Raw genomic sequence first — 14,812 nt, forward strand, 5'->3', positions numbered from 1 at the left:
CGATCGCGCTACAGGGTGCGCCACAGGGGCGCGTAGCGTAAGTGCATTGGGTCATGTGACCTCAAAATTACACTTTTCATTGGTTCAGGACAGTTTTGGTTTCCAAATGATAAAGCCAGTGTCAGGTGATCTGAAAATAACACTTTCATTGGTTCAGGACAGTTTTGTTGTCCAAAAGATGAAAGCCCCCACCTTTTTTCCTCATTCTCACTTTTTACTTTGACTGAGGAAGACCTGTTTGCAGACCTATTTGTACTAAGAAATGGCTACAGTAGCAGCAGCAGCAGGAGCATCTCAACCACCACCACCACCACGAGGACCACCACAACACCACAGTAGTGGAGAAGAAGAAGAGGAGGAGGAGGAGGAGGAGAGGCGGTACCTGCCTCAAGATACTACCACCTATAAGCCAAAGGAGCACATTGTCTGGGAGTTTTTTAAAATCCCAAAGGGCCTCAAGAAAGTCAAAGCGCCCAAGGTTACTTGTCTGATCTGTGGCACTGTACTTTCCAGGGGGAACCCTGCCAAAAAGTATTCTTTTGGCAACAACACCATGATTCGCCACATGCAACGCCGGCACCCGCACAACTATGCTGCTGTGGCAGACGTCAGAGAACTGACCAGAAACCCTCCCCAATCTTCTCCCAGCACCTCCCAAAGTAAACAACCCACTCCATCGGGTCCGGAGACAAGGGAGATGGTCCCAAACATCCAAACCCAGTTTGGAGATTACAAAATAGTTTGCAAATTTTGTGGAAGGACAATTTGCATCAACTGTGCTGGTGACAACCACAAGTGCTCTGTTTTTTGTCCCCATAAAAAATCCCCCAAAATATAAAATTGTTCATAAAAGCCAAAAAAAGTACAAAATGTTCCAAAAAACAATAAAAAAATATTAAACAACAAAATGAATAAAAAAACTGTTCTTTTTAGAACTACCTCCAATTTATAAAAAAATGCTGCATTTTTAAAAAACTCTGACATTCTTTTTTTCCCATGGTACGCTCCCCGGTACGCTCCCCGGTGCGCGTACGGGCGCTCCCCCCGTGCAAATGGAAAAAAATAAATAAATAATTTCCCTCGGGGCCCTTTTATGGCCCCCACATCAAATCTAGGGGATCAGGGGGGGTCTACCCTGCCTCCTTTTGGTCATTTCCCCCTTTGTTTTTGCCACCTATTGTGTCTCGATCCTACCGAGACACAAGATGGCGGCCGCTCCGGACTGTTTGGAATGTTGACAGACACTCGAGAGCCAATCAGCTTTGCGCTCATAGATATATATATTTTTTTTAACCTAAATGACTCAAAATTCACTGGCGCACATATCTTGACACATAGCAAAGGCACATCGGGCTACCATTCCATACAATTTTGCCAAGTTTGGTGGAAATCCATTCAGCCGTTTGAGCTAAAAGTGAGTCCAACCGCCCTATGGAAATTAACATGGGGAAAACACGTTTTGGGACCCCCCTTTTATCTCGGCCCCCGCTTGACGAATCAGGGAAGGAGCGGAGCAAATTTCAGGAAAATTACAGGCAGATTCCTCAACCGGCGCCAAAGTTATTCCCAAGAGAATGTTGCGGATTCCCTATGGAAAACAATCCTAACTATAACTACCTACTGGCGACCGCCAGTAGGTAATATACATATATTACCTACTGACTATCGCCAGTAGGTATATATAGTTAGGATTAATTCCCTATGGGATTTTTGAAAATTCGATGTCTAATAACTTTGGCGTTTGTGGACGGAATCGGCTGAAATTTTCAGGAAAATGGAACATTTTGTTTCTGAGCAGCCCCTGAAAATTTGGTGGGGTTTCGTCAAGGGGGGGCTGAGAAAAAGGGGGGTCCCAAAACGCGTTTTTCCCATTCATTTTTCCATAGGGCGGTTGGACTCACTTTTAGCTCGAACGGCTGAATGGATTTGCACGAAACTTGGCAAAATTGTAGGGACTGTTAACCCGATGTGCCTTTGCTAGGTCTCAATATATGTGCTCCAGTAGTTTTTGAGAAATTAACGTTCAAAACAAGATATATATCTGTAACAGCGCTCCGGGCTGCGCTCCGGTCCGCTTACTGTTCGCGAAACGGAACTTTGCGCGCAGAAAGCTGATTGGCTCTCCGGTGTCTGTCAACATTCTAAACAGTCCGGAGCGGCCGCCATCTTATCTCTCGGTAGGATCGAGAGAGAAGAAGAGGTGAAAAACGAAGGGGGAATTTATTGAAAGGGGGCAAGGTATACACCTCTTGACCCCCTAGGAATGTTGTTGGGGTTATTAAAGGGTCCCGTGGGGAAAATAAAAAAAAAATGATTTTTCACGGTAGAAGCGCTTCCCGGGCCGCGAACTAGGCCGCAAACTGGTAGCGAAACGGGAATTCGCCATTTTGTGCTTCGTTTTAATTAAATTACTAGGTATAAGGGGGTGCGGGAGACGTATCTTAATCCCCTTATGTTTTCTGAGGGTGGCTGAGGAGGCTCATATTTGTTGATACATCTCTTCCAGCGGCTGTGCGTGAGCTTTTTTTTTTTTTTTGCTGCGTGACGTCTGTTAACGTTCCATTCGATGGAAATCAGGAAGTGTTGACCGCCAATTTGTCACTGCGATAAAATATTTTGTTATAAATGAATCCTTATTGATAAACATTGTCTGCGCCATCTTGCCTTTTTGTCCAATGCCACAATTTTGTCATGCACGGCAGCCATTTTATATGCCTTGACCAGGCCCACTCTCTGCACGCCGTCGATTCTCAGCACGGCTCCCCACCCTCGCAAGCATCTCCCCCACGCACTGGTCACCCCCGCTCTCTCTCTCATGCATCGACACCGCCCTTTCACCCTATTCACTACCGCACCCTCTGACACTCCTCTTCCTCTGTGTCCGATTGTCCATGCCGGACCCAGGCTATCACCTAGCCCTGCGGATGTAGTTTATGGCCCCAGCTGTAGAGTATCCAGACATGCCAACCCTCCCGATTCAGGCGTGAGACTACTGATTTCAGTGCTAGTCTTTCGCCTCCCGATTCCTGCAAGGAAAAATCCGGGGGCATATTACTAACAACTAGCGATAATTTTTGTCTCTAACTTGTTTAGAGACAAAAATTATCGCCGCACATCGGCGAAGTTTATCGCACATAAACCTTGCTATTAGCAAGGTTTATCGCAAATGCGATAAAAAACGGCCGCAATGCATGAATATTGCTGAAAAGTCAGCGATATTCATGCATTATCCAGCAAATGCTCTTAGCCATGTTATCCACTTTCCATTGGATAACATGGCTAAAAACTGCTCAGGGCAGGTGTTAGGTTTTGGAGATATTCGCGCTTAGCGCGAATATCTCCAAAAGTTGGTAATAGGAGATAGCGATGGTTAGGGACTGTTTCCAGTCGCTAAAATCTTGGCACGCCCACTTTGCATGTCATTAGTGATAAATATCACTGACATGCAAAGCGGGGCCCAAGATGGTCGCTATCTCCTTTTAGCTGTCACTAACTGGTGTTAGGGACAGCTTGGTAATAGGGAGATAATTTTATCTCTTTTTTTTGGCTTTTAAAGCCAAAAAAGCGGAAATAAACCCCCTTGATAATATGCCCCATGATTTCTCGGGGGTTTCAGCTGACAGGGCTTGGTATTGTGTTACGTGCTAATTCTTCCAGGAAACGTCAGAGGGTCGATGCAGGGGTTCTAGAAGGGGTGATAAACCATTTAAGCCTCATGAACAAGCGCATGGTCTTTTAAAGATTTTTGAAGTACTCGGGGCGGCGGTGTGTGTGTGCCGTCTTTCAGGAGCGGGCGGGGGGGCACTGCCAGCAACTTGTCAGGCCAGGCAGTGTTCAACACGTGCATCATCCTTTCTCTGCCTGCTATTGCGCTCCATGCTTCGGAAAGTTAAGAAAAAGAACGTGCATTTGAGTTTGAAATGTCCGATCCTGTAGCAGTACACTTGCAAAGCCCACACATGACAATAACCCGATTCAAGGCCCCATTCACCCAATTTTTTAAAAATATATAGCACTGCAACAAAGTTAGATTTTAAAACTTTATTAACTTTTAAATATAACGAACGCAACAAAAATTGTAAATTTTTTGAAATTAACCAGAACTATAACGATAACAACAACAACAACAATAATATAACTTTTATGCCTAAATTACACAAACATTTAGCTAATCTGCTAAAGGGGGGAGTCGCCATTTCTTTACAATAATCAATAATGAAAAATCAACATCAATAGGGTTGTCCGTTTTCTCTATGCAGCACTATAGTGCAACATACACAGCACCTGGGGTGTCAAGAGTGAACAGGTCCTAGCTGCTTAACCAATGACTGAGAAATGCTATATTAAACACTTACTATGTATAATACTTGCGTTCACAATAGTTTTACTTTACAACATAGAACAAAAGATGTCCCCTGTAAGTAAACCCATATTAGCTGTTTCAGTTATTGAACATCCTAAGGTTTTATGACATGGGGAACAGTGGTGATATCCTGGGCGGGTGATGGAAAAACATCTACAAAGAAAACTATTACTATAACGATAACAACAACAATAATATAACTTTATTAACATTTAAATATAACGAACGCAACAAAAACTGTAAATATATTTAAACATTTTAAGAAATTAACCAGAACTATAACGATAACAACAACAACAATAATATAACTTTTATGCCTAAATTACGCAAACATTTAGCTAATCTGCTAAAGGGGGGAGTAGCCATTTCTTTTGATATTTTTGATAATTCATCCGTAGCCTCTCTAATCTCCGTTACAATATGTTTCTTGCTGTCGTTAGCTGATGAAAAAACTAAAGTGATAACTTCCTCATCCTTATTTTGTCTTTCTTTGTTCCTTAAGATGTTATCTGTGTCAATCTCTTCCGAGAATGCTGATGCGTTAGGGATTTTTCTTGTGTTTCTTAATAGCATTGGTGTCTGCACACTTCTTTGTCAATTCTGTGAACATGATACCTGCTTCATAAACAGACGATATCTTTGTTTAGTCATTAGTGTTAAGTGTGTCTGAAACTACAGTGCCCTTCTGTTTTTCTTTCTTCAGGCTCTACAGAGTTTTGTGTGTTGTTCTTTTGAGCGACAATTATTCCAGAGGTTTCAGGTTCACTTGTTTTGTCCTGCAGTGAGTTAACAGCTTTAGAGACTTCATGTTTATTTGCTATGTCCTACTGTTCGTCAACTGCTTCAGAGACGTCAGCCTCATTTGTTATGTTTGACTAGATCCTGGACCTGCTCGGCCGCGCCCAAAATGGCGCCGGTGTAAATGGGACTCGTAACTGCTTGTTGTGTACTGGTTGCCCAACCTTGATATCACGAGATACATATGCAATTTTGAAGCACATGGCGGAGGCTTGTCTGCTGTAGTGGGCGCCCCTTTATCGTTTCAGTCGCCATTCCGCCCGCTTTTGGTACACTGTGCATTTTCCGCCATTCAGCTGTTTACCGCCCGCTCTTACGGCTACAGCGTCTCGCTCACCATGTAGTTGAGTTGCTCCCACTCTTGCGGTGCAGCGATAGGCGGCTGCCACAGGAGTCTTAAAATGGCGGCCGGCTCTTCGGATTTGGGCCTGGTCCAGTAAAATGGCCCTGGGACACCTTGGAACTCGGACGCTTGTCTGCTAGGGCTTGGGTTCCATTCTCGAAAGCGTCCCCTCAGCCTTGAAGATTGTACAAAAGTCTTGGGGGCCGTCGACTCCCGCAGGCTTTCGGTGGGGAGCGGCTGCCATGATTGCTTGCGGAATGGCCATGACTGAGCTACGAGATAGTGGTGCTCTCATGCTGACGCCAGCTTCAGTCTGAAACATCCAGAAACAAGGTGGGGCTTTCATCGTTTCGGAAAAAAAAATGTTTTAATCCAATGAAAAGTGTTATTTTTAGGTCACATGACCTAGTCTTACATCATTAGGAAAACAAAAGTAAAATGAACCAATGAAAAGTTTTATTAACAAGTCACATGACCTGTTATGCTTACGTTACGCGCTGCGCGGCGCGCTCTGGATCGTTTCCGGGAAGCTGCGCCTTGCGCACCGGAGCACTTCCGGGTGCGCTAACGCGTCGCGTCATATGACGCATTACGCGACAATGCAGGTCCAGAATATAGTCAAAATGTCTCCACCAACCAGCGGTCGGAATACAACCGCTTTCAGCAGTCCAAAAAGTTCAGTTAAATCTTAAGAGCGGGAGCAACTCAACTACATGGTGAGCGAGACGCTGTAGTCGCAAGAGCGGGCGGTAAACAGTTGAATGGCGGAAGAGGCACAGTGTAGCAAAAGCGAGCGGAATGGCAACTAAAACGGTAAAGGGGCGCCCCATGACAGCGTGTCTTCAGGTCAAACGGATTGTGGGACAAGGTCCAGAATGGAAGAGTCATCAAAAGGGAAAAAAATCCGCCGGACCCCGGGAGCCGGCCGCCTATGCCGGGGGCGATCTCAGGCCACACCAGGACAACACGACTTGGGGAGGGGGCAGGAGCCAAGCGCCCCCTCTCAGTCCGCGCCATCTCACCGCCCCTCGGGGGCCTCCGTCAAGCGGTTTAGGGAGGCACCGTATCACATTGTTTTCCAATGCAGTCAGGTCCACAAACGGACCCCACTTACTTTGAATAGTGAAGCTGCAGCAAGTGCAAATAAGGTTTAAACATTGTTACAAGCGCTGCTTAGAACTCTGAAGTATGGGACTCAACATCCAGGACTTATGCCATTTGTGTAAGGCAGTGACATCGAAGCAACTCAGGGAGAGAAAGCATGAACGAACATTCACGTATGAAAATCTTATTTGGGGAAGGGGTAGAATCCAAACGCCCCCTCCCAGTTTGCGCCACTACACCGTATGTGGAAAATCTGAAGCCATCGTTTTACAAACTCTCAACGCTTGCTATCAGTGCATGAGTTTCATGCTCGATCGATTGAGCTAGCCGGATCGGGCAATAAAAAGTATAAAATAGTTATGTAAATAGTTATTTAATAAAATGTTTTACCCTGTTTCTTTGCTGGTGTGTTGTCTATATTTATAATATTTGCATAGGGTTTGTCGTTATTTTGGACGGGGTGGGTGGCGGAGTCGAGCTGTCTTGCAGCCCTCATGGTGTGGAGCTCAGTTCTTTTCACTATTTTCGTATTTCTCATGAAGGGTTGTTCCTAATGTTTGTATTTTACCGAGGTCAAAAAGAGATCGAATTAGTGGTCTACTGATTTTGCTCGATTACTTTTATTTTTTTACACGATTTTTCACTATCTGCAAAGACTAAACAGAGTATTGCGAAGTTGTGCTTGTTTGTAAATAGAGAATGATCCAAAGAGAACCAATTCTAAAACAGTAAATGTTTGGATAACAATCAATCAAATGGAGAGACAAGCAGGTACGAGGGATTACAACGGGGGTAATGGTCTGCGTTAACTACCCTTCACTATCTGCAAAGAGAGAGTACTACTAACAGAAAAGGGGGGGGGGGGGCAGCGTTCAAAGGACATCAGCGTGCATAAACACGAAAACGTTTGTACCTATCACGTACTTGACATTTGACAGCTTTTGATATTTGCTATTAAAAAACCATTGAAATTCACAGAAAAAAACATAGGTTATAGTCGATATATAGTTAGGAATTTGCATTTACAAAACCTTGAAAATTCAATGAAAAAACCATTGGTTTTAGGCCATATATAGTTAGGGATTTGCATTTACAAAACCTTATTTTACTCGCATAAAACCATTGAAATTCCATATATAGTTAGATGCGCTAACTATATATCGCGCACCCGCAATCCACTGCTGATGATGTCACATATTACATCATTCATGACATGGTTAGTGACATCACTGATGACATCACTGATGACATCTCAAATGACATCACTGATAAAATCACTGATAACATCTCATTTGACATGACTGATCACATCACTGATGATATCATTCATGTGATAAAACCATGAACCTCTTCAGACTCTAATATAACCTTAGATACAATCAGTGTAAACAGACAGTCACAGACTGTCACTAATCCATGGAGTTACTCACACACCTAGTCAGTTATTGCAAAAATCAATCACACCTCCATTTTCTCAACTATACAGTTATACACACCTTACTTATTCAAACATATACTAACACATATTTACTTTACTCTCTTATACAATCCCTGATACATGTTCACAATGATCCATACAGCCACTCACACATTCACTGGCTCTTATGCACAGTTATTTATAGATGTCAACTCTCACATGTACTGTGTTTTACATATGTACTTACTTTGACATGTAGCACTGAGATATCCATTCACTCACTAATACACTCATGCACAGTCAACCACCCATATAGCTGTTTCCACATACACTTTTGAATCCATACATATAGTGAATCAACTACTCACACATCTATGTACAGAGTCACACACCTCCCAGCCACCCATACACACACACTCAGTTTCCCATACAAATACTTGGACAACCAATGAATAACCCATACAGTTACTCATATAGCTACTGATCAACATATGCAGCAGTTTGTAGAACAACAGATATAATGATGCACAAATTAAAACAGTTTAGTCACTAACCCATGCACTCAGTGAGACACATTTAATCACTCACTCATACAGTCAGTCATGCACCTACTAAATCCTTCATCCAGACACTTATACATCCACTCATTCTTCAATATGTAAGACATATTTTAACTTTACAGAAACATACAGTCACTGGGTGTTGTCATCAGTGATGTCATCAGTGATGTCACTAACCATGTCATGAATGATGTAATATGTGACATCATCAGCAGTGGATTGCGGGTGCGCGATATATAGTTAGCGCATCTAACTATATATGGAATTTCAATGGTTTTATGCGAGTAAAATAAGGTTTTGTAAATGCAAATCCCTAACTATATATGGCCTAAAACCAATGGTTTTTTCATTGAATTTTCAAGGTTTTGTAAATGCAAATTCCTAACTATATATTGACTATAACCTATGGTTTTTTCTGTGAATATATATATATATATATATATATATATATATATATATATATATATATATATATATATATATATATATATATATATATATATATATATATATATATATATATATATATTCACTGAAAAAACCATAGGTTATAGACCATATATAGTTAGGAATTCGCATTTACAAAACCTTATTTTACTCACACAAAACCATTGAAATTCCATATATAGTTAGTTGCACTAACTATATATCGCGCACCCGCAATCCACTGCTGATGATGTCACATACGTTCTAGCTGATGATGTCACAACGTTCTAGCATTTTATTAGTCACACTCAAAAACTTCCCAAATGAGGCCAGAATTGGGTTCATCATTTTCAAGCCCTCTATAGTGAGTCTCACCGTATTCCCTCAATAGCCTGCGCAGACTCAGGCAATGACTCTACGCTAACAGTTCTTCCATATCAGCTCAAAAACAACAGTGGTTTTGACCCCTTTTTTACTCTGGCTGAAACCATCCATGCAATTTGCTTGCAAGAAGCAGGTAAGGCCCGAGGCCCAGAAAAAATCCCTGGTGATCTCTTCAGGAAAGGAACCCACTGTCTTGGTTCCATACTTAAATTATGAAGCTTATGCTGTCATGACTGGTGTGAACATTTATATTTCCTGAAAAGAAATGAAGATGATACCTATTTATAAACAAGCATTTACAATGCAATGGTTTTGTCTTTGTTAAAGTTAGAGCTATCGGCATTGCTCATGACATTATTTTTGTTTTTAAAACATATAAATAAATGGCATTGTCATTTAGAATGTCAATAGCTTAATCTCTCGCAAATGCGAGACCTATTGCATTTGCACCCACACACAGAGCCACACACAGAGCTACATGCACCCACACACATACACAGAGCCACACACAAACACACAGAGCCACACACACACACAGAGCCACACACACACACACACACAGACACACACAGAGCCACACACACACACACAGACAGAGCCACACACACAGACAGAGCCATGCACGCACACAGAGTCACAAACACACTGAGCCACACACACAGACAGAGCCACACACACACAGACAGAGCCACACACACACACACACAGAGCCACACACACAACAGAGAGCCACACACACACTAGCCATCACACCGCATACCAAGCACAACTCTATAGGAGCAGTTGTGAAGTCCTTCACTAAATTAAGCAACACAGAAACACAACATGACACACTCTTTCTCTCTATAACTTATAGCCAGAGAACAATTATTGACAGAACATTCTGAAACGTATTCAATATAAATTCAACACGTCATTAAGGCACACCCACCTCAGCAACCGCTGTGGAGGCAAGTGACTCACAAACACGAACAACTCACTAGGCACAACACCACACACATCCATCTCAAAGACACAGAACCACACAAACACACAAACACACGAGTAACACACCTCATCCACCGCACGCAGACTCCGGCAGTGCACCCAGAGTACCGCCACCTGCCAGGAACGGACATCTCACCAGGTGTGGGGTGTGTCTACACAACCAGCAAAGCCCATGGCCACACCTTCTCAACACCAACATCACACACTGCAGCTCCGTGAACAAGCCACCGAAAACCGAGAACCACACCAGAAGCACCACGCCAAACACCAGCCAGGCCTAGTGCAAGGAAACAGTAACCAGACGGATGCACAGCACGAAACCTTCCAAGGTAAAGCACCTGGAGACCCTACTCTCAGAATGCGTGATATAGGAATGCCAAAAACATAACACAACATAGCAACACATACTATGTAACATAAGCAAATAAGAGATAAAACATGAGAGGGGTGTAGCATACAACACAACCGAGGACAGCGCTTAAGAGAGTGATATTCAGAACACGTCATAAGACACAGCTCCTGGTATTCAGCACGCGTCATGAGACACACGTCACCAATGAGGGGCATTGTGGGGGGCTTGCAATCAACTCCAGCACCATCTCCGTCAGCTGAAAGTGCTTGTGCGAGAACCTGTTGGGCCCCACGGGCTGGTGGTAGTAGACGCACATCACCTCATAGTGCTTCAAGGCCGGCTTCAAGCCGCGCTCCGTCAGCTCCAGCACCCGATCATTGCCGTCATAGGTCGGGAAGTTCAGACCCTCCTCTGCCCAGCAGAGCGTGGGCAGGGGGAGCAGTGCCAACAGGAGGCACCCCGGGCACAGCATGGCACCCACTGCAGGCACCCACACTCAGGGAGCGGGCACTCAAGGGGCAGAAACTCAGAGTGGGCACTCAGGGGACAGGCACTCAGGGAGTGGACAGACAGACGCTCTGGGAGTGGACAGACAGGCACTTAAGGAGTGGACATGCAGGGGGAATGGGCAGATGTGCGTGGGCACTGACAGGGGGATGCAAGAGGGGAGGGGGCTGTAGGACCTCACACTATGTAAACCCCGCCAGGAGACGTGTCACTGCAGAAGGTAATGGGGGCTCCATCTCACTCAACACAGGTCTTGGTGGGACACCCTAGGACCGACATACAGACAAACGCACACAGCCAAGGCCTGGGAATGCAGCCACAGGCAAATGCCAGCGCGAGACAGGCCTCAGCCTGCACCCCCATCCGTCGTGTCATGTTGTATGTGAGGTGCAGTTGGATCGAGCTGCGGGGGGTAGTGTGTACAGTCCCCCTGTGAGTCGGTTTGCGCGTGTCGTGCGGTGGAGGGAGAGTGTAATGCCTCCTGTGGGGTGGGCTGCTTGTTCCGTGCTTGGGAGGGAGGTATCAGTGTGCCTCTCCCGTGGCCTGTTTGCCGTTGGTGGGGAGCTTGTGTCTCCGGCCTCGCACCGCCGGTGTCGTCCTGTCAGCGAGGGGTCGCATGAAGACCGTTGGGCACTCGGTGATGCCCCATGCTGGGACGGCTCCGTGGGCGCTCTCTGCGGGATGTCCCTCCTCCGTGAGGGGCTGTCATCAGCCCCAGGGGGTTCGGAGTGTCCCTGACTTCTGCCTTCTCTCGTTTTCGAGGCTATTGTGTGGGGTGCGTCTAACTTCCTCCTGTGAAGGGCTCAGGCCGGATGAGCTGATCTCCGAAGAGACCCCCTTACCAACTGCCTCCAAAATGCACCCCTTCAACGGCGGGGGGAGCGGCATGGCCGGTAAACACCTACGAACTGTGACTTAACGGGACGGGGTTGCTTAACTCCGCACACCGTCAGCCCCGCGGGATAGGGTGACTGGGCGGGGGGGCACAAATCGCTGTAGAGGAGCAGGGGGTGTATGAGGGTGCAGTGTACAGGGTACCATGGTGGACGGAGATGACGCCATGAACACCATCATCTTTCTCTGAGGTCATGCAGAAATGGCTCGGAGAAATGCCCCATCATTTCCCGACTGGGGGGAGTGTTTTTCTTTCTCTCCTCTTCCCATTGGCTGGAATGGAAAATTCCAGCCAATGGGAAGAGGAGATGTTGTGAACGTATCTAGGACCCTAATTAAATATTCCCGATTTATGCCCTTATGTGGTTATAACAAATCATATCCTTATAAAGGCATAATAATCATATCCATATTTAGTAATAGCCAATGCAGTCCAAATATGGCAAGGCTACTTCCTTAGACTCCTAGAAAGTACAACGAGTTCTTTAAACAAACCAAACTCCAGCAACCTGGGAATTCCCCATACTTTTGTTTTGATTTGTCCTAGAACTCCTGCGAGTCTGAAAGAACTGTCAGTTCCTAGTGACGGTCCTTATTGACGTCTTATGTCCAACCTTACGTCAAACACGGCACCTTCCAGGTATACACATACCAGCATTTGCCTTAAGCAACACACTGTGGTTTGGAGCAGAGCGGCTATCTACTTACCCGAAGCCCAGCTGATGCGAGTTCCGAAGGAAGCCGTCCCTCCCATTTGACATACTGAGAAAGACGCTGTCTTTTCTCCTGCCGAGAAAATCCAGCTCCAGTCTTTCCCGTCACCCTTGCGGGTAACTGGGAGATCGAGTCCTGAGAACGAGATACAAGACCTCCTTCATTCTAAAACCAAGGTACGGAGCTGATTAGACCCTTAGAGAATTCTTGATTCAGATTCTTGGCAAAACTAACTTAACTTAAACTGCGACTCCCTTACTCCTTCCTACGTACTAGGCTTAGGTTAGGTACACCGGGGTAGGCGTATTTAGAAGTACCAGTTGAGTATGTTTAGTCAACTTTTATCATTGTATGTAATTGTATATATTTTATCCATTTGAAGTATCATATGGCTCAGAAACCATATCAATGCTTTTACAGTATTATTTCATAAGACTCATTTTACTGTACTCATTTTACTTTATGACAAGTATTGGAATTGTGGCAATTCACTTCTCTTGCGTGAGAAAGAGGACTGCTCAATAAATAACACCTTTTATTGAAAACGCCAGTATCTCTTTTTCTCTGCACTTTGGTGAAACTAAGTATGCACGATTGACTGAGTGAAATAGTTATCTATTGTTTTCACACCACTCTGGAGATATACTCCTTATTCTGGAGGGAGCAAAGTTGTCATGTTTATGCGGTTGTCAGAAGCTAATCCCTTCTTGTCTATTCAGGGAAGTTAACTCCTCCCTGTTCATTTGAGAAAGTTTCTAGTGACCTCTGAGCTAGCTGGCATACCTAATTAAGTCTAACATATTCAGTAGAGACCTAGTCGACCTCAGTCCTACGTCTAAACTGCCGTTTATATTATTCCAATGCGCAGAGCCTTTTGGAAATATAGGTACTGCACTACAGAGAGAAAGAACCTAAAAAACACACTCCCGAATCCAAAAAAGACCGGGCTTAAATGGACAGACAAACCTCTTCTCCAATGGCTGGCCAGCATTTAGGAGGCCAGCCAATGGAGAAGAGGGGCGGGTTTAAGCCCCATACTCTAGAAACATATAATCTCGCCAGCGAGACTGCGCAAGCGCAGCCTACACAGGCCGAGACCTAAAAAGGGTGTAAATTAGATCCATTAAACTACCACCCCATAAGTCTTATCTACACATTTCAAAAATCTTCTGCAACCAAATTCTTCCAATGTCTTCTTCACAGGATGGAAGAAAATAATATTCTGTCCCTTTTTCAGGCTGAATTTCATACGATGACAAGTACGGTGGATCACGTTTTTATTTATTTATTTATTTATGTCATTTGTAAAGCGCCTGAATCACCCCACATGGGGTATCTCAGCGCTAGGGACGCAAGCCGATGAAGCAGTGGGAGTTTTTAGAAGTGTGAGGTTTTTAATTTTTTCAGATTTTTTGATTTTTTCTTTTGCTATGTGGCCTTTGTTGAACTAAGGTCTACTTTTGATATGGTTCCAAGAGAAAAACATTGGCAACATTAAGAGAATTGGTCTCCCCCCTCTATTGGACATTATAATTTACCTACACACAGAAACCGTCGCGAAGGTGAAATGAGGTCCAAATGGTGGGACAACTGAGAGGTTTAGTGTGGCCAAGGGTGTCAGGTGTTAACGACTCACCTGTTTTAGGGGTGTCAAAACCACAGCTTTATTATTTGTTGATGACACCCTGCTGGTGTCCAAAACCCCAAAAGGGTTAGAAACCTTATTAAATAGATTGCCATTGTTGTGTTTTAAGCAATAGTTACCTATAAATGCTTCTGTACCTAGGTTAAAGGCAATTCATACTCATACTCACTTTTGAGGGTTATACGGCTAGATGATGTGGACTTTGCGAGAGTATGGGAATTTGATTATCATGGCAATCACCTGTTCATTAGTACATTTTAGGCAAACAAGATCTCAAAGATTATTTTCCTTTTAACCCTAATGATGACAGCTACATTG

The sequence above is a fragment of the Lissotriton vulgaris genome, unplaced genomic scaffold, assembly GCF_964263255.1.
Source record: "Lissotriton vulgaris unplaced genomic scaffold, aLisVul1.2 SCAFFOLD_1700, whole genome shotgun sequence".
Lineage (NCBI taxonomy): Eukaryota > Metazoa > Chordata > Amphibia > Caudata > Salamandridae > Lissotriton > Lissotriton vulgaris.